The sequence below is a fragment of the Bufo bufo genome, chromosome 1 (assembly GCF_905171765.1).
Source record: "Bufo bufo chromosome 1, aBufBuf1.1, whole genome shotgun sequence".
In the NCBI taxonomy this organism is placed as follows: Eukaryota; Metazoa; Chordata; class Amphibia; order Anura; family Bufonidae; genus Bufo; species Bufo bufo.
This window is the reverse complement of record NC_053389.1, coordinates 471,176,939-471,202,859: the sequence shown is the minus strand read 5'-3', so window position 1 is coordinate 471,202,859 and position 25,921 is coordinate 471,176,939. Positions and strand designations below refer to the sequence as shown.

The 25,921-nt window shown below is 45.3% G+C and overlaps 1 protein-coding gene across 6 annotated transcripts in view; it reads left to right on the top strand.

The window, feature by feature from the left end:
- Positions 1 to 25,921, top strand: part of NR2C1 (nuclear receptor subfamily 2 group C member 1) — a 77,722-nt gene that overhangs the window by 5,776 nt on the left and 46,025 nt on the right. For 5 of the 6 annotated variants that reach the window (XM_040408911.1, XM_040408878.1, XM_040408892.1 and 2 more), the window contains exon 2: positions 15,157 to 15,236. The exons of the other annotated variant lie outside the window; for it this stretch is intronic. The gene's annotated coding sequence lies outside the window, so the exon portion shown is untranslated. The remainder of the gene's footprint in view (positions 1 to 15,156; positions 15,237 to 25,921) is intronic. 6 annotated transcript variants of the gene reach the window in all.

Here is a 25,921-nt window from a genome sequence, read left to right as displayed (position 1 = left end):
ACCGTTTAGGGGAGGGGGGGATCTGTGGATGGCACCGTTTAGGGGAGGGGGGGGGATCTGTGGATGGCACCGTTTAGGGGAGGGGGGGGGGATCTGTGGATGGCACCGTTTAGGGGAGGGGGGATCTGTGGATGGCACCATTTAGGGGAGGGGGATCAGCTCCCTGCTGCTGTGTGCACAAAGCACAGGGCAGCAGGGAGAGTGTAAAGTCCTATTCACCCTAATAGAGCTCTATTAGGGTGAATATGACAAGGGTTCTACGTTCTAGCCCTTAAGGAGACTAATAGTTATTAAATAAAAAGTAAAAAAAAGTTTAAACAATCCCCCCCAAATATAGAAAACAATATATCGCAATATATATCGCATATCGCACATGCTTAAAATTATATCGCAATATAGATTTTAGGCCATATCGCCCACCCCTACATTGTATGTCAGTGTACATAAAGAAGACTGTACAGGGGAGGCGTTATCAGTGACTGATAGCATTGTATGTCAGTGTACATAGAGAAGACTGTACAGGGGAGGCGTTATCAGTCACTGATAGCATTGTATGTCAGTGTACATAGAGAAGACTGTACAGGGGAGGCGTTATCAGTGACTGATAGCATTGTATGGCAGTGTACATAGAGAAGACTGTACGGGGGAGGTGTTATCAGTGACTGATAGCATTGTATGTCAGTGTACATAGAGAAGACTGTACAGGGGAGGCGTTATCAGTGACTGATAGCATTGTATGTCAGTGTACATAGAGAAGACTGTACAGGGGAGGCGTTATCAGTGACTGATAGCATTGTATGGCAGTGTACATAGAGAAGACTGTACAGGGGTGGTGTTATCAGTGACTGATAGCATTGTATGGCAGTGTACATAGAGAAGACTACAGGGGAGGTGTTATCAGTGACTGATAGCATTGTATGTCAGTGTACATAGAGAAGACTGTACAGGGGAGGTGTTATCAGTGACTGATAGCATTGTATGGCAGTGTACATAGAGAAGACTGTACAGGGGAGGTGTTATCAGTGACTGATAGCATGGTATGTCAGTGTACATAGAGAAGACTGTACGGGGGAGGTGTTATCAGTGACTGATAGCATTGTATGTCAGTGTACATAGAGAAGACTGTACAGGGGAGGTGTTATCAGTGACTGATAGCATTGTATGGCAGTGTACATAGAGAAGACTGTGCAGGGGAGGTGTTATCAGTGACTGATAGCATTGTATGGCAGTGTACATAGAGAAGACTGTACGGGGGAGGTGTTATCAGTGACTGATAGCATTGTATGGCAGTGTACATAGAGAAGACTGTACGGGGGAGGTGTTATCAGTGACTGATAGCATTGTATGGCAGTGTACATAGAGAAGACTGTACGGGGGAGGTGTTATCAGTGACTGATAGCATTGTATGGCAGTGTACATAGAGAAGACTGTACGGGGGAGGTGTTATCAGTGACTGATAGCATTGTATGGCAGTGTACATAGAGAAGACTGTACGGGGGAGGTGTTATCAGTGACTGATAGCATTGTATGTCAGTGTACATAGAGAAGACTGTACGGGGGAGGTGTTATCAGTGACTGATAGCATTGTATGTCAGTGTACATAAAGAAGACTGTACGGGGGAGGTGTTATCAGTGACTGATAGCATTGTATGTCAGTGTACATAGAGAAGACTGTACAGGGGAGGTGTTATCAGTGACTGATAGCATTGTATGTATAAAGGATATAGCAGATGATTGTCAGGAGGGAAGCTCCGGCTACTTTCACACTGCAAAAACGGATCCGTTACAATAAAAAACCGCATGCATCCGTCATGAACGGATCTGTTTGTATTATCTGTAACATAGCCAAGACGGATCCGTCATGAGCTCCATTGAAAGTCAATGGGGGACGGATCCATTTTCTATTGTGTCAGAGAAAATGGATTCGTCCCCATTGACTTGCATTGTGTGCGAGGACGGATCCGTTTGGCTCAGTTTCGTTAAGCGGACAGCAAAACGCTGCAAGTGGCGTTTTGGTGTCCGCCTCCAGAGCGGAATGGAGACGGAACGGAGACAAACTGATGCATTCTGAGCGGATCCTTTTCCATTCAGAATGCATTAGGGCAAAACTGATCCGTTTTGGACCGCTTGTGAGAGCGCTAAACGGATCTTACAGACGGAAAGCCAAAACGCCAGTGTGAAAGTAGCCCAGTGAATTAGACAGTAATTTATTTACATGCAGCAATCTCTTTTATAGGGTGTGGAGGATAAATCTCCAATAGCATCGCTCATCTCCATACAGAATCATTGTTTTGCCGGCAGCCTCTTTAGACAGTATAATCTGCTGCACAAATGATCATATTACCCGATGAATGAGCATTTTGCTCGTTCATCGGGTAATCGGCGGCACCTTTACACTGGCAGATAATCGCTAATGAGCGTTCCTACACTTGTTAGCGATTACGTGGCCGATGCTTGGCCTGTGTAAAGGGGCATTAAGTGTGCATACATAGCTGTCAGTCATTGATAACACCTCTGTACCAATAGCTGTTCACAGGAGTGGACAAAGACATAAATGTATAAATTACAGGTTTTACTGAATCTTTTCCCACAAAACAATATATTAGGCTACTTTCACACTAGCGTTCAGAGCGGGTCCGTTTGATGTCTGCTCAGACGGATCCGCTCCTATAATGCAGACGTTTGTATCCGTTCAGAACGGATCCGTCTGCATTATAACTTAGAAAAAATTCTAAGTGTGAAAGTAGCCTGAACGGATCCGTCCAGACTTTACATTGAAAGTCAATGGGGGACGGATCCGTTTGAAGATTGAGCCATATTGTGTCATCTTCAAACGGATCCGTCCCCATTGACTTACATTGTAAGTCTGGACGGATCTGTTTGCCTCCGCACGGCCAGGCGGACACCCGAACGCTGCAAGCTGCGTTCAGGTGTCCGCTTGCTGAGCGAAGCGGAGGCTGAACGCCGCCAGACTGATGCATTCTCAGCGGATCCGCGTCCACTCAGAATGCATTAGAGCTGGACGGCTGCGTTCGGGGCCGCTTGTGAGCCCCTTCAAACGGAGCTCACGAGCGGACACCCGAACGCAGGTGTGAAAGTAGCCTTAATCTGCTCAGCTCCTGCAGATTGCATTTTGTAGTTTGTCATTCGACCATTTCATTAGTTTGATTGCTTTTTAAACTCTCCATATAGGGGTTCTTTGCTTTTGCTATATTGATGACCCCATACTTAGGATGTACCAGCACTGCTTTCTCTTCTCTGTTTCCTGCTTGTCATCGGCATTATAGCGGCGTGTAGGTGGAATTACAACTCCTAACCGTCCTATTCACTTCTATGGGAAGGAGCTGTAATCACACTGCTCGCTGCAGCAACGTCTACAGTAAACAGTGAGGAGTAAGAGAGCTGTGTGCTCTACAAACAGCTGATCTCATATTGATTACCTATTCTGAGGATAGTCAATATAACAAAAGCGGAGAACCCCTTTAAAAGGCTTGTCATCATAAATATATATATAGTTTTTATTTTTAACCCCTTAGGGACGCATGACGTACCGGTACGGCATGTTTCCCGAGTCCTTAATGACCCATGACGTACCGGTACGTCATGGGTTTAAACCGCGATTGCGGTGGGGGTTAATCGGAACAGGATGCCCGCTGAAATCATTCAGCGGGCATCCTGTCACAACGCCGGGGGGGGGTCATGTGACCCCCCCATATCGGCGATCGCCGCAAACCGCAGATCAATTCAGACTTGCGGTTTGCAGCGCTTTCTGGGACCGCGGGGATCAGAAACTTTAAAATGCCCAAAATTTGCCAAAGATTTTCACTAGGGGTGCACCGAAATTTCGGCAGCCGAAAATATCGGCCGAAAATGCACCTAATCCACTTCGGCCGATATTGTTACATATCGGCCGAAAATATGGGGTGTGGGATTTGTCACCCACCATCTGCGGGCGGGCGCCGGGCGGGCGGTTTACTTTGTCACTGCATCTTAATTTTACCTTACAATCGTGAGGCTCCAGTAACTAACAACTCTGCAGGCAGAGCGGAGGGCGGCGTAACGTCACTTACTCACGTGACGCGCCTGCTCCGCCTCCTTCATTCATAAAGTGGGCGGAGCAGGTGCGTCACGTGAGTAAGTGACGTTACGCCGCCCTCCGCTCTGCCTGCAGAGTTGTTAGTTACTGGAGCCTCACGATTGTAAGGTAAAATTAAGATGTAGTGAGTGATTAGTCTGCTGTGAGCAGCAGGGCCGGGGCTGTTATGGGTAGGGGGATCGGTCTATGGCACTGCTATGGGGAGGGGGGATCTGTGCACTGCTATGGGGAGGGGGGATCTGTGCACTGTTATGGGGAAAGGGATCTGTGCACTGTTATGGGGAAAGGGATCTGTGCACTGTTATGGGGAAAGGGATCTGTGCACTGTTATGGGGAAAGGGATCTGTGCACTGTTATGGGGAAAGGGATCTGTGCACTGTTATGCCCATAACAGTGCACATATCCCCCCCTCCATAACAGAGCCACCCACAGATCCCCCTCTCCATAACAGCGCCACCCACAGATCCCCCTCTCCATAACAGTGCCACCCACAGATCCCCCTCTCCATAACAGCGCCACCCACAGATCCCCCTCTCCATAACAGCGCCACCCACAGATCCCCCTCTCCATAACAGCGCCACCCACAGATCCCCCTCTCCATAACAGCGCCACCCACAGATGAATTTCATTCATGAAAAAGAATTATTAATAAAATCATTAAAAAAAAAGTATTTTAAAAGTATTTGGGCAAAAAGGCAGTTTCGGTTTCGGTTTCGGTTTTCGGTCAAGGGCATCCTGAATTTTCGGTTTCGGTTTCGGACCAGAATTTTCATTTCGGTGCACCCCTAATTTTCACTCCCCCTGAACTATTTTATGCAGGGGGGGGGGGGGGGGGTGGTTGCGGGCGGTGCGGCAGGCAGGATCGCGATCCCCCGCTCGCCTCCTCTTGAATATTCATTGGCGTCCAGTGGGTATACCAGAGTGTCAGCACATTGCTGACACTCTGGTATAAACGGCTGACATCTGTGCTGTGATGTCAGCCGTTTAACCCTTTCCATACCGCGGTCCATACGGTATGGAAAAGGTTAACAGTCAGGGAGCCCCCCTCCTTCCCCTTCCCCGTCTGCTCAGTTGTGGCAGACGGGGAAGGTTCCCATGGCAACAGGACGCCTTCTCATGCTAAAGGCATAGATCTGTTCAGACAAAGTGTAAGTAAAATACTGTACAATACACTATATAGTGTACTGTATTATACAGACATCAGACCCACTGGATCTTCAAGAACCAAGTGGGTCTGGGTCAATAAAAAAAAAAAAAAACACTTATCACTGAATAAAAAATACACTACACATATTAGGTATCGCCGCGTCCGTAATAACCTGATCTATAAAACGGTCATGTTACTTTCCCCGCACGGTGAACGCCATAAAAATAAAAAAATAAAAACTATGAGAAAATTGAAATTTTGCCCACCTTACTTAATAAAAGTGATCAAAAAGGTCATATGCACCCCAAAATAGTGCCAATCAAATCGTCATCTCATCCCACAAAAAATGAGACCCTACCTAAGATAATCGCCCAAAAACTGAAAAAACTATGGCTCTCAGACTATGGAGACACTAAAACATGATTTTTTTTGTTTCAAAAATGAAATCATTGTGTAAAACTTACATAAATAAAAAAAATTGTATAAATATTAGGTATCGCCGCGTCCGTGACAACCTGCTCTATAAAAATACCACATGATCTAACCTGTCAGATGAATGTTGTAAATAACAACAAAAAAAAAAACGGTGCCAAAAAAGCAATTTCTTGTTACCTTGCCTCACAAAAAGTGTAATATAGAGCAACCAAAAATCATATGTACCCTAAACTAGTACCAACAAAACTGCCACCCTATCCCGTAGTTTCTAAAATGGGGCCACTTTTTTGGAGTTTACTTTCTACTCTAGGGGTGCATCATGGTGTCAAAAAAAAACAGTCCAGCAAAATCTGCATTCCAAAAACCATACGGCGCACCTTTCCCTCTACGCCCTACTGTGTGCCCGTACAGTAGTTTACGGCCACATATGGGGTGTTTCTGCAAACTACAGAATCGGGGCAATAGATATAGCATTTTGTTTGGCTGTTAACCCTTGCTTTGTTACTGGAAAAAAAAAATTTAAATGGAAAATTTGCCCAAAAAATCTAAATTCTGAAATTTTATCACCATTTGCCATTAACTCTTGTGGAACACCTAAAGGGTTAACAACGTTTTTAAAATCAGTTTTGAATACTTTGAGGGGTGTAGTTTCTAGAATGGGGTCATTTTTGAGTGGTTTCTATTATGTAAGCCTCACAAAGTGACTTCAGACCTGAACTGGTCCCTAAAAAGTGGGTTTTTGAAAATGTCTGATAAATTTCAAGATTTGCTTCTAAACTTCTAAGCCTTGTAACGTCCCCCAAAAATAAAATATCATTCCCAAATTGATCCAAACATGAAGTAGACATATGGGGAATGTAAAGTAATGCCTATTTTTGTAGGTATTACTATGTATTATAGAAGTAGAGAAATTGAAACTTGGAAATTTGCAATTTTGTACACATTTTTGGTAAATTTGGTATTTTTTTTATAAATAAAAATAATTTTTTTTTACTTCATTTTACCAGTGCCATGAAGTACAATATGTGACGAAAAAACAATCTCAGAATGGCCTGGATAAGTCAAAGCATTTTAAAGTTATCAGCACTTAAAGTGACATTGGTCAGATTTGCAAAAAATGGCCTTAAGGTGAAATAGGGCTGAGTCCTTAAGGGGTTAAAGACGACTTGTCACCACAAAATACATTGGAGTTGGCAGGCAGCATGTTATAGAGCAGGAAATGCTGAGCACACTAAAGCCTCATTCACATGTCTGTGTCCGTGCTCCAATCCGTGAGCAGGTGGTCAGTGATGCATCCGTGTTGGGTCCATGTGTCCGTTTTTTGCTGTCCGTGTTGCATTCGTGTTTCACTGTCACTGAACAGCTGCAAAATAATTTTCAAAGACTCTCTCCTTAATGATCCTTGAAACACGGATTCAAAACGGATGGCATCTGTGGTTTTCACGGACCCATAGACTGCAATGGGTGTGATGGATCAAAATAGAGCATAGGGCGTGCTAAAAAAACGGACCCATGGATCATGCCAAAACACTGATGTGTTTATACACACATTAAAATGAATGGGGACGTGGGCTGTCCGTGGAGAACACGTACAGCACACGCCTGTGGAACACTGACGTGTGAATGAGGCTTCATACATAGTTTTATGTGAAAAGATTTATAATTTATACATTTAAAGAGTAGTTACTAATACAGACATGTAAAGACCAGTGACAGGTCTATTTTAAGGCCTCATGCACATGACGGTATCCGTTTTGCGGTCCGGCCGCGTGCGTTCTGTATTTTGCAGAAAGTCCGTCTTTAAAGCAGTCGTGTTCTTGCCCGTGATATGGACAATGATAGGACATGTTCTATATTATTTTTATAGTTTTATTTTTTGCAGCTCGGATGTGGACCCAAACCTCGGTCGTGTGCATGAGGCCTTAACCTCTCACGCTCTGCTCCCGACAAACCACTATAAAGCATGGGTATGAGCGATGGCATAATAATCGCTACTTCCAATACTGTGGAGAAGATTGCTACATGTAGCACCAATCTCCTCCACGGACAAGCTGGTGGATGTCGAGAAGAATCGCTTCCTTCCCGACAATTGTCAGCCTCATCTGCTTGTCTAATACCAGCCTTAAAATCATCTGCCAGAGTTCATTATCCATTAGGGCTGCAGCGATTACTCGATGTAATCGATGCAAAAAAATCCTAGATGCAGTTTCCCTGTATCGAGGATTCGTTTAAATCGCATGACCATGGAGCGAGAGTGAATTTAAGCCTCTCACTCACCGCGGCCTCCCGTCGGCACCGCGCTGCACTGACTAGGGCCTTGTGTGCACGCATTATCAGCGCGCTGGTTGACGCTGTGTGTGATGTCAGGTCCCTCCCAGTGCATGCTGGGACATGGCAATAGATTGCATTGGGGCACTGGGGGAGGGGGACATGGCAATGGATGGCATGAAGGGGCAGATGGCACTGGGGGAGTGAGGAAATGGCATGGAGGGGCTGATCTGATGGCACTGGTAGAGTGGGGGACATGGCATGGAGGGGCTGATCTGATGGCACTGGTAGAGTGGGGGACATGGCTTGGAGGGGCTGATGGCACTGGGGGAGTGGGAGACATGGCATGGAGGGGCTGATGGCACTGGGGGAGTGGGAGACATGGAATTGAGGGGCTGATCGCACTGGGGGAGTGGGAGACATGGCATGGAGGGGCTGATGGCACTGGGGGAGTGGGAGACATGGAATTGAGGGGCTGATCGCACTGGGGGAGTGGGAGACATGGAATTGAGGGGCTGATGGCACTGGGGGAGTGGGAGACATGGAATTGAGGGGCTGATCGCACTGGGGGAGTGGGAGACATGGCATGGAGGGGCTGATGGCACTGGGGGAGTGGGAGACATGGAATTGAGGGGCTGATCGCACTGGGGGAGTGGGAGACATGGCATGGAGGGGCTGATCTGATGGATCTGCCGGAGTGGGAGACATGGCATGGAGGGGCTGATCTGATGGATCTGCCGGAGTGGGAGACATGGCATGGAGGGGCTGATCTGATGGATCTGCCGGAGTGGGAGACATGGCATGGAGGGGCTGATCTGATGGATCTGCCGGAGTGGGAGACATGGCATGGAGGGGCTGATCTGATGGATCTGCCGGAGTGGGAGACATGGCATGGAGGGGCTGATCTGATGGATCTGCCGGAGTGGGAGACATGGCATGGAGGGGCTGATCTGATGGATCTGCCGGAGTGGGAGACATGGCATGGAGGGGCTGATCTGATGGCAGTGGGGAACATCACATGGCAAAGGATGTCATGGAGGCACTGGGGGAGTGTGGGACATGGCAATGGATGGGATGGAGGGGCTGATGGCCCTGGGGGAGTGGAGCTGAAGGCAGTGGGGGAGCTGATGCACTTGGGCTGATCGAACAGGCAGGAACGAAGGGTGTTGGGGACTGACGGTAGGGGGTCTGAGTTTTTATAAAGGAAAACAGTCTATTAATTCATTTTTTCTTATTAAAAAACGCAGCATATTACAGTACCAGCAAAGTGTATGATTACCCAAATCTCATGTACACTTTAGGAATTTTTTCCATGCGGAAATTGACCTGCTGTACAGATTTCAAAATTTATAGCATGTCAATTATGTCTGCAGTATTAGCTGCAGATTTCACCTTTTCTAATGGAAGTTTGAGATCTGCGGCAAAACCACATCTAATTCACTCCAAAATCCGCAATTATAAATTGCAGAAACGCACATGAAACTGCACGGATGTTATGTGTGTTCACCTGCACTCCTGTGCCGGTGGCCTAAGGGGATCCAGCATGTTTCTTAAGGGGTCTTTAGGGCTCATGCCCACAACTGTGTGCTGGCCAGGCCCGTATTGCGGCCCACAAACAGCGGGCCCTTAATGTATGGGCCCCGGCCATGTTTGCACCCATTCACTTGAATAAGTTCGCAATCCAGAAGGTCCTGTGTGGAATGGAGGCATGGACGCACTACGGAGTGCTTCTGTGGGAATTGTCTCTGTGCCTCTGCACCGCAAAAAAAAAGAACATGTTCTATTTTTTTGTGGTGCGGACGGATCACGGACCCATTCAAGTTGAATGGGTCTGGATCCGTCTGCGGAATCCGCATGGATGTTGACCGTGCATTGTCGACCGCAAATTGCGGTCCGCAATGCACGGAGCGGCCGACCAGCGGTCATGTGCATAAACCCTTATGCTGGTAGTTTTATCAGACAACTGTTGAGAGGGAAGGTTTCCTTCCCAACAATCTCCTGCTGGTCAGTGGAAGATACCTTTGCATTTACATGCAATAATCTTCTCCACAGTATGGGGAGGAGCTATTGCTAATGCCATCGCTCGTCCCCATACAGAGTCATCCTACGAACACTTGTTAGCAGAGATATAAATGTATAAATTACAAGTTAGGGTCCATTCACACGTCCGCAAAATGGGTCCGCATCCGTTCCGCAATTTTGCGGAATGGGTGCGGACCCATTCATTTTCAATGGGGCCACAAAAGATGCGGACAGCACAGTGTGCTGTCCGCATCTGCATTTCCGGTCCGCGGCTCCACAAAAAAAAAAATAGAACATTTCTATTCTTGTCTGCAGACACGGACAAGAAAAGGCATTTTCATTATAGTGCCGGCCATGTGCGGTCCGCAAAATGCGGAACGTACATGCCGGTGTCCGTGTTTTGCGGATCTGCAGTTTGCGGACCGCAAAACACTTGTGGACGTGTGAATAGACCCTTATACTGATATTTTTTTTTCCCCCTCAAATTTTATATACCACTCTGCTCAACTCTTTCAGATATTCTGGAAGATTATCGGGGATGAACATTTGAACATTCCTTCGCTCGTTCTGACAATCTGCCCATCTAAATGTGCTATCGATCACCCGATGAACAAGCAAAACACTTGTTCATCGGGTGAAATGATCGTTATTGCTGGCAAGTAAATGATCATTCCTGGGCAGCAGGTTGTGCTGTCTAAACAGCGATCTGCTGCCCAGAAACAATGCAGCTGTATGAGGATGAGCGGTAGCAATAGCCATCCCTCATACTGTGGAGGAGATCGCTGCTTGTAAATACAACGCTTCACCTCCACTTAATGAGCAGCCAGTTGTCAGGAAGGAATGCTTTCATCCCGATAATTGGCTGCTCCTCTGTACATGTAAATCCACCTTATGAATTACAGATAGGACAGGATCCGCCATTCACAATAGGTTATTGTCACAGCTTATCTACCCCTTCCTTACACAGTGACCTTTGCTTAGGCAGAGCATGTCTAGAAAACTCTCCCATAGAAGTTAATGAGTCCCCTCCAGACGGCACGTTACTGTGGTCCATGTGGCTGCTGAAAAACATGTCTCTGAATCCCGTTTAAGGAAATGTCACCAAAAATGTTATCTGCCAGTTAAAACCAGATAGCGATTCTTCTCTGCTTTTACTTTCTAAATGTTTTTTTTATTTTTATTCTACTTGCTGAACATGATTATAGGGGAAGCCACCTTGCCTGAGCTTTTAAGTGTTTAGGCCTCATGCACATGACCGCATCTGTCTGGTGGTCCGCAAAATACAGATGCTGTCTGCATTTTTGTGGAGCCTTTGCCTTCAGTCATCTGTGTGCTTCCCACATCCCTATCTCCGTTCGGCAAATATATACAATGTGTCCGCAAAATTTGGACAATGGACCCATTGAACTCAATGGGTACACAGAAAATCCGGATGCAACATGGACAGTATGCATGTTTTGCGAATCTAGGATTTACATACTGCAAAATACATATGGTCGTGTGCATGAGGCCTTAGAGATACTCTTTACGGCAGCCCCATGGGCCAATAGACACAATCGTCAGGAGGGGACATCCTTGACTTCTGTGGGGGAGTTTTCTAGGCATGCTCTGTGACCTGTGCAGAGGTCAGGAGGGAGTAGATAAGCTGTGATATCACCTATTGTGAATGGTGGATCATGTGTTATCTGTCATTTTAATCCTCCCTATAGTGATATCACCTCTGTGTATAGATAAGCAGGTAACTGCAGTAAAGTGATCTGTGCAGACCAAGAAGTGGCTTCTATTATTAGGCTTATGATTTGGCTTATGATTTGAGTTTCTTAACCGCCTCCAGACCGCCTAACGCAGGATCGCGTTCCGGAGGCGGCAGAGTCAATGGCAGGGGGGTGATCACCCCATGAAGACTCCCTGATCACCCCCCTGTAAGGCTCCATTCAGACTTCCGTATGTGTTTTACGGATCCATGGATCGGATCCGCAAAACACATACGGACGTCTGAATGGAGCTTTACAGGGGGGTGATCAATGACAGGGGGGTGATCACCCCATATAGACTCCCTGATCACCCCCGTGTCATTGATCACCCCCCTGTAAGGCTCCATTCAGACGTCCGTATGTGTTTTACGGATCCATGGATCGGATCTGCAAAACACATACGGACGTCTGAATGGAGCCTTACAGAGGGGTGATCAATGACAGGGGGGTGATCACCCCATATAGACTCCCTGATCACCCCCCTGTCATTGATCACCCCCCTGTAAGGCTCCATTCAGACATTTTTTTGGCACAAGTTAGTGGAAATAGATTTTTTGTTTTTTTGTTTTTTCTTACAAAGTCTCATATTCCACTAACTTGTGACAAAAAATAAAATCTCACATGAACTCACCATACCCCTCACGGAATCCAAATGCGTAAAATTTTTTAGACATTTATATTCCACACTTCTCACGCTTTAGGGCCCCTAAAATGCCAGGGCAGTATAAATACCCAACATGTGAACCCATTTCGGAAAGAAGACACCCCAAGGTATTCGCTGAGGGGCATATTGAGTCCATGAAAGATTGAACTTTTTGTCCCAAGTTAGCGGAAAGGGAGACTTTGTGAGAAAAAAAAAAATCAATTTCCGCTAACTTGTGCCCAAAAAAAAAAAATCTTCTATGAACTCGCCATGCCCCTCATTGAATACCTTAGGGTGTCTTCTTTCCAAAATGGGGTCACATGTGGGGTATTTATACTGCCCTGGCATTTTAGGGGCCCTAAAGCGTGAGAAGAAGTCTGGGATCCAAATGTCTAAAAATGCCCTCCTAAAAGGAATTTGGCCCCCTTTGCGCATCTAGGCTGCAAAACAGTGTCACACATGTGGTATCGCCGTACTCAGGAGAAGTTTGGCAATGTGTTTTGGGGTGTCATTTTACATATACCCATGCTGGGTGAGATAAATATCTCGGTCAAATGCCAACTTTGTATAAAAAAAAAATGGGAAAAGTTGTCTTTTGCCGAGATATTTCTCTCACCCAGCATGGGTATATGTAAAAAGACACCCCAAAACACATTGCCCTACTTCTTCTGAGTACGGCGATACCACATGTGACACTTTTTTGCAGCCTAGGTGGGCAAAGGGGCCCACATTCCAAAGAGCACCTTTCGGATTTCACAGGGCATTTTTTACACATTTTGATTTCAAACTACTTCTCACGCATTAGGGCCCCTAAAATGCCAGGGCAGTATAACTACCCCACAAGTGACCCCATTTTGGAAAGAAGACACCCCAAGGTATTCCGTGAGGGGCATGGAGAGTTCCTAGAATTTTTTATTTTTTGGCAAAAGTTAGCGGAAAATGATGATTTTATTTTTTTTCTTACAAAGTCTCATATTCCACTAACTTGTGACAAAAAATAAAAACTTCCATGAACTCACTATGCCCATCACGAAATACCTTGGGGTGTCTTCTTTCCAAAATGGGGTCATTTGTAGTTTGTAAACGCTATAACTTTTACCCAAACCATTTTTTTTTTTTTACCCAAACATTTTTTTTTATTTTTATCAAAGACATGTAGAACAATAAATTTATAGAAAAATTTATTTATAGATGTGTTTTTTTTGGAAAAATTTTACAACTGAAAGTGAAAAATGTCATTCTTTTGCAAAAATTTCGTAAAATTTCGATTAATAACAAAAAAAGTAAAAATGTCAGCAGCAATGAAATACCACCAAATGAAAGCTCTATTAGTGAGAAGAAAAGGAGGTAAAATTCATTTGGGTGGTAAGTTGTATGACCGAGCAATAAACCGTGAAAGTAGTGTAGTGCAGAATTGTAAAAAGTGGCCTGGTCTTTCAGGGTGTTTAAGCTAGGGGGGCTGAGGTGGTTAAATAAATATTGTCACACAATTATAAATGTCACCAAAAATTCTTTAAAAATATGTTTAACTTAAAAACATGATTTAAACAATAGGTAATTTTCTGATGACACATTCCCCTTAACAGCAGCTCAGGCAGGATGGCTGCTCCCATAGTCGTGTGCAGAATAGAGAATAAAAACTAAACTAAAACAGATAAAATATGTTTGTGTCTCATTTTAATTAGTAAAAAAAATATAGTTGGCCTATTCCTTTTTATCTGCATCCGATCCGTATTTTTTTGCAGGTCTAATGCGTACCCATCCACTTCAGTGGTGCTGCCAGCACACCGCGTGCTGTCCGTTCAGTAGCACCTGCAAAAATATATAACATGTCCTATTCTTTTTTAATTTATTTTTTATTCTTTATTTCTATTTTGCAAAAGTAACAAAATTATTGCATGTTGAATCACATACATTAGAAAATAGTAGTCGGATCATGCCGACTGACATCATGGAGCATAATCCAACAATACACAAACAATTACAACACATAAGTCTGTGTATGATATTCAGCCTGTGGTGACAATAGAGCACCTTGATTCATCTGACAAGAACCAAACAAAACTAAAAGGGCCAAAAATGATGTGGCCTCAGCATGAAATTAAAAAAATAAAAATAAAAAATCAACAAACAGGAACGGAGGGAGCACAGGACAAAGATACAAAAGGGGAATTGGGGGACAAAGGATTAAGGAAGCAGGGGGAATAAGTGAAGTGTTCAGGAATGTCCAGACGACACTTTCAAGCCAGCAAGTTCCGATACTCCGAGGAGTCTTGAAAAGTGAACCAGGGGGACCACATAGTAACAAAAGCTCTGTTACCACCTTTCAAAGAGGCTGTGAGTTCCTCCATTCTCCGTATCTCTTCAACCTTCTGAATCCACATTCCCATAACCTGTCCTATTCTTGTCTGTGGTACGGACAAGGATAGGTCTGTTCTACCATGGCCCGGATGTTCCGTTCTGCAATATTGCAGAAAACTTGCGGCTGGTATAAATGTTTTGCAGACCACAAAACAGGCGACGGTCATGTGCATGAGCCCTTAAAGAGGATTAGTCATCCGATTTCACAACAAGCTGCATACGTTGTTAAATGGATCTCTTTGACCTGATGAGGACTTTGAAAAGCCACGCCATCATGGCCTACTATTGCTTTTTGAATGTTTTCTCCTTTTATTTTCAGAGGAGAAATCTTTCATAAATTATGGATCTCTTAGACCTGATGAGGACTTTGAAAAGCCACGCCATCATGGCCTACTATTGCTTTTTGAATGTTTTCTCCTTTTATTTTCAGAGGAGAAATCTTTCATAAATTATTCAGCCACCTCTCTGCTCCTCCGGACAGCCCAGGGCGCACTCAGCTAGCTGACAAAGGTGAGCACGCGGAAGAAGCTTCAGACTGCAGACAGGCAGGACAGTGGGTGAAAGAGGTTGTCACAGTTCTGTCCATTGACATCTGCGAAAAAAAAATCTGTGTTTCATCTGTGAAGCATCTATGTTTGGTCCGCGTGTCTGTTTTTTGCCCTCCGTGTGTCATCAATATTCCACAGACACTGCTCAGCTGAAGATTAATTTACAACACATCTCATATTAGCGGTCAGTGAAAAACGGACCAAACACTGATGCCGTCTGTGTTGTGTATATGAGTTTCACAGAGCCATAGACTGTAATGGGCGTGTTTGCTCTGCATCATGGATCTGCGTCCTGGATCAAACTAGTGCATGTCTCAGTGAGCACACATCACTGAAAAACGGAAATATGGACGAGGCCTTAATTATTCTTTATTGCAGGCGGATCTCCTGTGTTTGGTTTCTTCCTGAAACTTGACAAACCCTTCTAGAAAAAAAAAAGTCAGAATGACATAAAAAAAGCGGTACTCACCTCATCATTCCTAATGCTCCCCGGATTATTTCTGGTCTCTACTTCCTGGTCCTTCGCAATGCACACTGTCTATAGGGTACATGCACCCGATGGTGCAAAAACTGCATAAACTACACTAAATATGTGAAAAGACAGTTCCATACAGCTCACCTTTGACCAGATTAGAAGGCACTGACTGGCTTAGGAATAGCGCTTCTAGAATCAGAAAACAGTTTCGCATATGAGTAAGGCTACTTTCACACTTGCGGCAGTGTGATCCGGCGGGCAGTTCCGTCGTCGGAACTGCACGCCGATCTGCCGCTGACTGAAAGCATTTGTGAAACGGATCCGGATGCGTCTCACAAATGCATTGCAAGGACGGATCTGTCTCTCCGCTTGTCATGCGGACAGACGGATCCGTCTTGTACATTTTTTTAAATTTTTACCAGTCTGCTCATGCGCAGACTTGAAGGACAGATCCGGCATTCCGGTATTCTGAATGCCGGATCCGGCGCTAATACATTCCTCTGGGAAAAAATGCTGGATCCGGCATTCAGGCAAGTCTTCAGTTTTTTTTCGCCGGAGAGAAAACCGTAGCATGCTGCGGTTTTCTCTTTTGCCTGATCAGTCAAAACGACTGAACTGAAGACATCCTGATGCATCCTGAACGGATTACTCTCCATTCAGAATGCATGGGGATATGCCTGATCAGTTCTTTTCCGGTATAGAGCCCCTGTGACGGAACTCTATGCCGGAAAAGAAAAACGCAAGTGTGAAAGTACCCTTAGGCGTCTTTCACACTTGCGTTGTTGGGATCCGGCATGCACTTCCGTTGCCGGAGGTGCCCGCCGGATCCGGAAAAACGCAAGTGTACTGAAAGCATTTGAAGACGGAACCGTCTTCCAAATGCTTTCAGTGTTACTATGGCACCCAGGACGCTATTAAAGTCCTGGTTGCCATAGTAGGAGCGGGGGAGCGGTATACTTACAGTCCTTGCGGCTCCCCGGGCGCTCCAGAATGACGTCAGAGCGCCCCATGCGCATGGTTGACGTGATCCATGCGCTTGGGGCGCCCTGACGTCACTCTGGAGCGCCCGGGGAGCCGCACGGACGGTAAGTACACTGCTCCCCCGCTCCCCACTACACTTACCATGGCTGCCAGGACTTTAGCGTCCCGGCAGCCATGGTAACCATTCAGAAAAAGCTAAATGTCGGCTCCGGCAATGCGCCGAAACGACGTTTAGCTTAAGTCCGGATCAATGCCTTCCAATGGGCATTAATTCCGGATCCGGCCTTGCGGCAAGTGTTCCGGATTTTTGGCCGGAGCAAAAAGCGCAGCATGCTGCGGTATTTTCTCCGGCCAAAAAACGTTCCGTTCCGGAACGGAAGACATCCTGATGCATCCTGAACGGATTTCTCTCCATTCAGAATGCATTAGGATAATCCTGATCAGGATTCTTCCGGCATAGAGCCCCGACGACGGAACTCTATGCCGGAAGACAATAACGCAGGTGTGAAAGAGCCCTTAGGTCTCATTCACACGAACATAAGGGCTACGTGCCCGTGCCGTGGACTGCAAACAGCGGCCGGCAGTTCACGGGCACTGGCCGTGTGCACTCCGTTTACGGACCCATTGATTTGAATGGGTCCACAATCCACAACATACAGTTGCAAGAAAAAGTATGTGAACCCTTTGGAATTATATGGATTTCTGCACAAATTGGTCATAAAATGTGATCTGATCTTAATCTAAGTCACAACAGTAGACAATCACAGTCTGCTTAAACTAATAACACACAAAGAATTAAATGTTACCATGTTTTTATTGAACACACCATGTAAACATTCACAGTGCAGGTGGAAAAAGTATGTGAACCCTTGGATTTAATAACTGGTTGAACCTCCTTTGGCAGCAATAACTTCAACCAAACGTTTCCTGTAGTTGCAGATCAGACGTGCACAACGGTCAGGAGTAATTCTTGACCATTCCTCTTTACAGAACTGTTTCAGTTCAGCAATATTCTTGGGATGTCTGGTGTGAATCGCTTTCTTGAGGTCATGCCACAGCATCTCAATCGGGTTGAGGTCAGGACTCTGACTGGGCCACTCCAGAAAGCGTATTTTCTTCTGTGCAAGCCATTCTGTTGTTGATTTACTTCTATGCTTTGGGTCGTTGTCCTGTTGCAACACCCATCTTCTGTTGAGCTTCAGCTGGTGGACAGATGGCCTTAAGTTCTCCTGCAAAATGTCTTGATAAACTTGGTAATTCATTTTTCCTTCGATGATAGCAATCCGTCCAGGCCCTGACGCAGCAAAGATGCCCCAAACCATGATGCCCCCACCACCATACTTCACAGTTGGGATGAGGTTTTGATGTTGGTGTGCTGTGCCTCTTTTTCTCCACACATAGTGTTGTGTGTTTCTTCCAAACAACTCAACTTTGGTTTCATCTGTCCACAGAATATTTTGCCAGAACTGCTGTGGAACATCCCGGTGCTCTTGTGCAAACTGTAAACGTGCAGCAATGTTTTTTTTTGGACATCAGTGGCTTCCTCTGTGGTATCCTCCCATGAAATCCATTCTTGTTTAGTGTTTTACGTATCGTAGATTCACTAACAGGGATGTTAGCATAAGCCAGAGACTTTTGTAAGTCTTTAGCTGACACTCTACGATTCTTCTTCACCTCGTTGAGCAGTCTGCGCTGTGCTCTTGCAGTCATCTTTACAGGACGGCCACTGTTAGGGAGAGTACCAGCTAATTGCAGTGAGGTGTCAGCCAACTGGCGTCCAATCAATGAGATTAAATTGGAGGTGTTGGTTACAGCTGCCCTGAGCTGTAACCAACACCTCCAATCTCATCTCATTGATTGGACTCCAGTTGGCTGACACCTCACTGCAATTAGCTCTTGGAGAGGTCATTAGTCTAGGGGTTCACATCCTTTTTCCACCTGCACTGTGAATGTTTACATGGTATGTTCAATAAAAACATGGTAACATTTAATTCTTTGTGTGTTATTAGTGTAAGCAGACTGTGATTGTCTATTGTTGTGACTTAGATGAAGATCAGATCACATTTTATGACCAATTTGTGCAGAAATCCATATCATTCCAAAGGGTTCACATACTTTTTCTTGCAACTGTAGGATCCAACATAGAACATGTTCTGTCTTTTGTGGTGCTGCTGAGGCATGTACTGGACAGCCCATAGATGTGCTTCCAAACGTTTCTGTGGGCTTCTGCTCCGTGCCTCCGCAAAAGATACAGCGTGTCCTATCTTTTGCCATTCCTTGCGGCTCGCGGATCCATTCAAGTCAATGGGTCTGCATCCGCAGCGTGGCGTGCACACGGTCAGTGTCTGTATATTGTGGAACCGCCGTTTGTGGTCTGCAATATTGGCATGGAGCCCTTACGTTCGTGTGAATGAGTCCTCAGAACCTTAATTTTTTTTCTGGTCCAAAATGCGTAGATGCTGCGTCCTATTTTCTGTATGTTGGGATTTATCGTTTGCTACAATAAACAGTTTTTATTAGAAACTGGACCTTTCTGACGTTTTTCAGGTTTTCGCACTATTATCCATGTGATTTACTTTCGAATTGTATAACTGATTTTGTCTTGAATTTGCCTCATATATCACCATTTGCATTGAAAAGGGTAAAATCTGCACTGAAAATGTGCACGAAAAATTGACAAGCTGAAAATTTCTGCACCGTGTACATGAGATTTTGAAAATCTTACCTTACTTTTCTATACAAAAATCCACATTAATTTGTCTCTTGGAGCTTGGGGTGAAGAGACTAGGCTGAATCTGTCTTAATAGTTATCCCTAGGGATGAGCGAATCGACTTCATTGTAATACTGTACAGAGTTCCCACTCCGTACAGTATTAGAATGTATTGGCGCCAATGAGCCAAAGTTCTTCGTGAAGTCGCGCGAAGCATTGCGTAATAACTTCGTTAATTATTACTGTAAAAAACCTTGATACCGAACTCTGATTCGGTTCCTAGTGGTACTTTGGAACTGAACACGATCGGTACCAAGGTTGTTTACGGTAATAATTAATTTCCAAAGTTATTATACGAAGTCTCGCCCAACTTCACAAAGTAATAACTTCGGCAACTCGGAGCCAATACATTCTAATACTGTTCAGTGCGCTCGCTCCTTAAAATATTACGACAAAGTTTTTAGCTAATAGACTTCGGATGTACCATCCGAAGTTGATTCGCTCATCCCTAGTTTTCCTCTATGCACAGGATAGGGGATCAGAACACCCTGTAACATTCAGATAGATGCAGATTAGGGGCTAGGACAGAGGCTGTCATCGCATTAGACAGGAGGTATATCATGGAAAGTAGTCAAAGCAAGTGTTCATGTCGCCATAGCTAATCTTTACCCACGTCTAGAACCCTTTAAGGGAGTCTGTCACCACAATTCGCCTTTATAGACCACTTACATAGCACTATAACATAACTATAGATCAGTCAAATGGTACCTTTGTGTTTTTGTTTGGATGTTCGCCAGGGGCAAAAAATTGAGTTTTATTCATATGTAAATGAGGGCTCGCAAGTGCCCAGGGGCGGCGTTCGGGCTGTAGGTGCCCAGGACGCTCTGCCTTCTTCTCACATAACCCCTCCCCAGCCTGTTGCTTGGCCCGCCCTGTAAGCCTCTTACGTCATCCAGTGTACTGGCCGATATCCCGCCCGCGCATGCGCACTGCATGGAATGATGCTGCTGCCCACAATGGTCATCACAGTGCACATGCGCCGGCGGGATTTCGGCCAGTACACTGGATGACGTAAGAGGCTTACAGGGCGGGCCAAGCAACAGGCTGGGGAGGGGTTATGTGAGAAGAAGGAAGAGCGGCCTGGGCACTTACAGCCCGAACGCCGCCCCTGGGCACTTGCGGGCTCTCATTTACATATGAATAAAACTCAATTTTTGCCCCTGGTGAACATCCAAACAAAAAGACAAAGGTACCATTTGACTGATCTATAGTTATGCTATAATGCTATGTAAGTGGTCTAAGGGCAAATTGTGGTAACAGACTCCCTTTAAAGGAGAATTTATTAAGTGGGGCTTTAACATTAAGTGCAAACTGTCAGCTCAAACCCCCCCTCCCCCCCCCACATACTACAGTAAGGCTGGGTTCACATAACGTTTATATTATTCGCTTAGCAGATCACTTTACAGATACCCAAAAATATACTTTAGACCCTACCTAAGATGATCGCCCAAAAACTGAAAAAACTATGGCTCTCAGACTATGGAGACACTAAAACATGATTTTTTTTTTTTTGTTTCAAAAATGAAATAATTGTGTAAAACTTACATAAATAAAAAAAATTGTATAAATATTAGGTATTGCCGCGTCCGTGACAACCTGCTCTATAAAAATACCACATGATCTAATCTAACGGTGCCAAAAAAGGTATTTCTTGTTACCTTGCCTCACAAAAAGTGTAATATAGAGCAACCAAAAATCATATGTACCCTAAACTAGTACCAACAAAACTTCCACCCTATCCCGTAGTTTCTAAAATGGGGTCACTTTTTTGGAGTTTCTGCTCTAGGGGTGCATCAGGGGGGCTTCAAATGGGACATGGTGTCCAAAAAAAGTCTAGCAAAATCTGCCTTCCAAAAACCGTATGGCATTCCTTTCCTTCTGCGCCCTGCCGTGTTCCCGTACAGCAGTTTACGACCACATATGGGGTGTTTCTGTAAACTACAGAATCGGGGCCATAAATAATGAGTTTTGTTTGGCTGTTAACCCTTGCTTTGTAACGAGAAAATATTAAAATGGAAAATCTGCCAAAAAAGAGAAATTTTGAAATTGTATCTCTATTTTCCATTAAATCTTGTGCAACACCTAAAGGGTTAAAAAAGTTTGTAAAATCAGTTTTGAATACCTTGAGGGGTGTAGTTTCTTAGATGGGGTCACTTTTATGGACTTTCAACTCTAGGGGTGCATCAGGGGGGCTTCAAATGGGACATGGTGTCAAAAAAAACCAGTCCAGCAAAATCTGCCTTCCAAAAACCATACGGCGCACCTTTCCCTCTACGCCCTACTGTGTGCCCGTACAGTAGTTTACGGCCACATATGGGGTGTTTCTGCAAACTACAGAATGAGGGCAATAAATATAGCATTTTGTTTGGCTATTAACCCTTGCTTTGTTACTGGAAAAAATGGATTAAAATGGAAAATTTGCCAAAATTTTCACCATTTGCCATTAACTCTTGTGGAACACCTAACACCTTAACAACGTTTGTAAAATCAGTTTTGAATACCTTGAGGGGTGTAGTTTCTAGAATGGGGTCATTTTTGGGTGGTTTCCATTATGTAAGCCTCACAAAGTGACTTCAGACCTGAACTGGTCCCTAAAAAGGTGGGTTTTTGAAAACTTCTGAAAAATTTCAAGATTTGCTTCTAAACTTCTAAGCCTTGTAACGTCCCCCAAAAATAAAATATCATTCCCAAATTGATCCAAACATGAAGTAGACATATGGGGAATGTAAAGTAATACCTATTTTTGTAGGTATTACTATGTATTATAGAAGTAGAGAAATTGAAACTTGGAAATTTGCAATTTTTTTTTTTACAAATTTTTGGTATTTTTTTATAAATAAAAATGAATTTTTTTGACTTCATTTTACCAGTGTCATGAAGTACAATATGTGACGAAAAAACTATTTCAGAACGGCCTGGATAAGTCAAAGTGTTTTAAAGTTATCACCACTTAAAGTGACACTGGTCAGATTTGCAAAAAGTGGCCTGGTCCTTAAGGTGAAATAAGGCTGTGTCCTTAAGGGGTTAAAGGGGTTGTCACTTCAGCAAGTGGCATTTATCATGTAGAGAAAGTTAATTCAAGCCAGTTACTAATGTATTGTGATTATACATCCATATTGCCTCCTTTGCTGACTGGATACATTTTTCTTGTTATACACAGCTCGTTTCCATGGTTATCACCACCCTGCAATCCATCAGTGGTGGCTGTGCTTGCACACTATAGGAAAAAATACCGTCCGAGAACGTGGGAGCTCACATAGGCTGGTGCTTTCTTCTGTAATGTACAAGCGCAACCACCGCTGCTGGGTTGAAAACGAGCAGTGTATACTGTGATGGGAAAATGAATCCAGCCAGCAAAGGAAGCAATATGGACTAGGGTTGTTGCGAGTATCGATACCGGGATTTCCATTTTTTTGATACTGGGCTGCGCTGCTGTGCAGTCTAGTATCTCTGAACATGAGCGCGCTGCTGTCAGCGCGCTCATGTTCCCTCAACAGCACAGGGGAGAAGGAAGCTGTCTCTCCATCCCCCTGTGCTGCTGCCACCAATGAACGGAGACAGGGGCGGAGGAGGGGAGGGCGCACTGTGCCACCAATGATAGGACTTTTCCTACACAGAGCGGCGCCCAGAGATGTCCCTGCACTCACCATTATTCCTGGGCGCCGCTCCGTTCGCCCGCTGTGCCCCATTACTGTCTCCTCTCCTGCTCCATATGCTAATTACTATCGGAGCAATGGGGAGGAGACATCAGCTTCACTAGTGGGCGTTCCTTCTCTCTGCGCTGCGATTGGACAGCGCTACAGCCAGGGAGAAGGAACGCCCACTAGAGAAGCTGATGTCTCCTCCCCATTGCTCCGATAGTAATTAGCATATGGAGCAGGAGAGGAGACAGTAATGGGGCACAGCGGGCGAACGGAGCGGCGCCCAGGAATAATAGTAAGTGCTGGGACATCGCTGGGCGCCGCTCTGTGTAGCGTACTTAAAGACTACTTTATGCGTCCAGACTTTAACACATAATACAGAAGGCGGGTGCCGGTAGCAGAATCGCATTGCCGGCACCCTGCCCCTGACAGGGAGCTGCGATCAGCGGCAGTTAACCCCTCAGGTGAGGGGTTAACTGCCGCTGATCTGCCAGTACCCGCCTCCTGTATTAAGTAGGGTTGTCCCGATACCACTTTTTTAGGACCGAGTACAAGTACCGATACTTTTTTTCAAGTAGTCACCGATACCGAATACCGATACTTTTTTTAAATGTCATGTGACCGTTTTGGGGGATCTGTGGATCTGTGGATGACGCACTGTCATGTGGGGGATCTGTGGATGGCACTGTTATGGGGGACCTGTGGATGGCACTGTTATGGGGGATCTGTGGATGGCACTGTTATGGGGATCTGTGGATGGCACTGTTATGGGGGATCTGTGGATGGCACTGTTATGGGGGATCTGTGGATGGCACTGTTATGGGGGATCTGTGGATGGCACTGTTATGGGGGATCTGTGGATGGCGCTGTTATGGGGGATCTGTGGATGGCGCTGTTATGGGGGATCTGTGGATGGCGCTGTTATGGGGGATCTGTGGATGGCGCTGTTATGGGGGATCTGTGGATGGCGCTGTTATGGGGGATCTGTGGATGGCACTGTTATGGGGGATCTGTGGATGGCACTGTTATGGGGGATCTGTGGATGGCACTGTTATGGGGGATCTGTGGATGGCACTGTTATGGGGGATCTGTGGATGGCACTGTTATGGGGGATCTGTGGATGGCACTGTTATGGGGGATCTGTGGATGGCACTGTTATGGGGGATCTGTGGATGGCACTGTTATGGGGATCTGTGGATGGTACTGCTATGGGGTGGGATATCTGTGGATGGCATTGTTATGGGGTGGGGGGATCTGAGGATGGCATTGTTATTTGGTGGGGGATCTGTGGATGGTGCTGTTATAGGGGATCTGTGGATGGAACTGTTATGGGGAGGATCTGTGGATGACACTGCTATGTCATCCACAGATCCCCCTCATAACAGTGTCCCCCAATACACCGGGCCCCGCCGCTCACCGAAGTATTTATAAACGTGAATCCTTATCCTGTTGTTAAGTTGAACTAACGCTGCCCTCTCCCATGTTCCCCTGTATCCCCCTGTATCTCCACAGCACTTACTTAAGCTTCCATAGCAGGCAGAGCGGACGGCACCAGTAACGTCACTCACTGACGTCGCGCGCCTGCTCCGCCTGCTTCACTCATAAAGTGGGCGGAGCAGGCGCTCTACGTCAGTGAGTGACGTTACTGCTGCCGTCCGCTCTGCCTGCTATGGAAGCTTAAGTAAGTGCTGTGGGGATACAGGGGAACATGGGAGAGGGCAGCGTTAGTTCAACTTAACAACAGGATAAGGATTCACGTTTATAAATACTTCGGTGAGCGGCGGGGCCCGGTGTAAGAGTACAGTGACTGCACCGGGCCCCGCCCATAGTTACGCCCTTAGTATTCTATTTATGTATCGGGGCGGGGTATCGGCGGCTGAGTACCGCCGAGAAAACTCGGAATCGGTCCCGATACCGATACTAGTATCGGTATCGGGACAACCCTAGTATTAAGGGGTAATTATCATTGGTGGCGCAGTGCGCCCCCCACCCCATTAAAATCATTGGTGGCACAGTGCCCCCTCCCACCACCCCCCAGTATTAAAATCATTGGTGGCAGTGGCCACAGCGTCCTCTCCCCTCCCCCTCATTGGTGGTGCAGTGGCAGCTTCTGATCGGAGCCCCAGCAGTGTAATCCTGGGGCTCCGGTCGGTTACCATGGCAGCAAGGACACTACTGAAGCCCTGGCTGCCATGGTAACATCCCTGATGCTGTGTGCACAGGGCAGCAGGGACAGTGTGAGGTTCTATTCACTCTGATAGAGCTCTATCAGGGTGAATAGGACAAGGGATGAAAAAAATCCCAGGTTCTGGCCCCTAAGGGGGGAAATAGTTATTAAATAAGAAGTGTAAAAAAAATTAATAAAAAAAAAAGTAAAAAAAAAACACCAAAATATTAAGTATGAATCACCCCCTTTCCCAATTTCACATATGTTTATTTATTGTTTATACATTTTATATCACACATCGCCAGGTCAGAAAAGTCCAAACTATTAAAATATGAAAAAAATCTATGCGGAACAGAAAAAAAATAATAAAAACTGCGCGATTCGCCATTTTTTAAAATGCAGAATGCACATGGCTTTTTTGGTCTATTTTTTTCGCATGGTATCAAGTATCGCAATACTTTTTTATGGTATCGAAACCGAATCAAGAATTTGGTATCGCAACAACTCTAATATGGACAATCACAGTACATTAGTAAGTGTCTTGTATTAGCATTTATCATGTAGAGAAAGTTATTTGCTAAAGTAACAAAACCCTTTTAATACATTTTAGAC